The following is a 1,616-nucleotide window of genomic DNA, read 5'->3' on the forward strand; positions in this document are numbered from 1 at the left end:
TCCTAATACATTTTAGGCTATGATATTAACTTCATTTTTTTGTTAGTTAACATTCAAACTTTCTGTGGTCTTATGTCTTATATATGCTGATTTTAAGTTGTAAATAGTTAGGTTGTATTTTATCCAATAAGGTAACCTCTTTTTATTTTTACCTGTTGAGTTTAATAAATTTATATTCTTGGTGCCTTGGGGACTTTGCCTCCAGCTCACCTCACCTGGCACCCAGCACCACGCCCCCCAGCTGCCCACCTCTCAGCCTCCTGCCACAACTGGTAGGTGAGGAGTTCAGTCTGGAATGCCCAAGAAACTTAATAGCTGGAGCAAGCAGCAAAAGTATGACATCTAATAAATTATGGACATAAGAGCCTTTTAAAGTTTTATCCCCCTTGGAGGCTGCTGACTTGGAACACCTGCAAAGCCAGAAGCAAGTCAGAACCCTGCAAGGCTGCCTGGGCCATGGATTCTAAGGTCAGCAATGTTCAGTCCTCCAGGATGAATGCATCACAAACTTGCTGGTGTTTGGCTTCCTCTAAAACTGCTCCAACTATAATCTCCACAAAGAGTTGGAGGTGTTGAGCCATGAATAGCCCGTAGCAGCTTACCTGCAGGGGGACCATGATGATGAGCTATAGACAATGGCAACTTCCTGAAATGTGAGCCACTCAAATGGCAGCCACTTCCTGAAAAGTGAGGAGACAGATTCTGAGAGGAAATCATCCAGGATCTCACCAGACAACTCACCCAAATGGAGTGAGTTGGATGCCGGATGGATCACAGCATCCACTCAAGACTAGTGTATAACCTGGCAATGCAGTTTATGAGTGTGATCCTGTGGGAGGAAGACAGAAGGAAGTACCGCACTGCTGTGTTGGAGCAGGTTGTGCAGGCTGATCCTAAAGACGTGGAGAAAGAGAAGACCAAGCTGATGTTGACCATACTGTTGGCCAAAAAGGTGACCAATCACACACCATCCTTGCTCCACAATGTCTTTTGCACAACAGTGAACTTTATTAACCAAAACCTACTCACCTATGTGAGGAACTTGGTCAGGAATGAATGGGCCGAGTGGACAGCTCTTCAAAAGTATGACTGGTTAAAACTTGATATGGTGACAACTGTATACATTTCTCCAGCGGAGATGGAGCCGTGGCCTTTTAAACAAAGTTCTTAGAGAAGATAGGCAGGAGATAATAGTTATTTATTTCTTACTACTTTAAAGAGGATATTTTAAGCAGGTAATCCATTTAGAAATCTTTACATTAACATGCTTGAATGAAAATGTCAACTTGTACATATTTCAGTGAGTTTCTTGCCATCTTCTAAATCCCCTACACATTGTGCCTTTATCTTATTTCAGCTGTATGGGTCTTCACTTGAAATTAAATTGAGGAACAGATTGTAAGGCAGAAGTAAAAAAAACACATTTTTTTTTATTTTAAAAAACAACTTTACTGTTTATTAAAGTGCAGCCTTGGGGCATGGTCTTACAGCAGGCGTGTTTGAGGAGAGCAAGGACTGGAGACAGATGCACATACCCCTCACAAACGAAAAACATCTTAATACTATCTTAATACTAAAAAAGTAAAGTATTCTCATTTAAAAACCAAACAGTATGA

At 41.2% G+C, this 1,616-nt stretch overlaps 1 pseudogene; it reads left to right on the forward strand.

The window, feature by feature from the left end:
* The first annotated feature begins 456 nt into the window (after positions 1–456).
* On the forward strand, positions 457–1,171 carry LOC110579159 (annotated as a pseudogene).
* Positions 1,172–1,616: the final 445 nt, after the last annotated feature.

Source organism: Neomonachus schauinslandi, chromosome 4, assembly GCF_002201575.2.
Source record: "Neomonachus schauinslandi chromosome 4, ASM220157v2, whole genome shotgun sequence".
Taxonomy (NCBI): domain Eukaryota; kingdom Metazoa; phylum Chordata; class Mammalia; order Carnivora; family Phocidae; genus Neomonachus; species Neomonachus schauinslandi.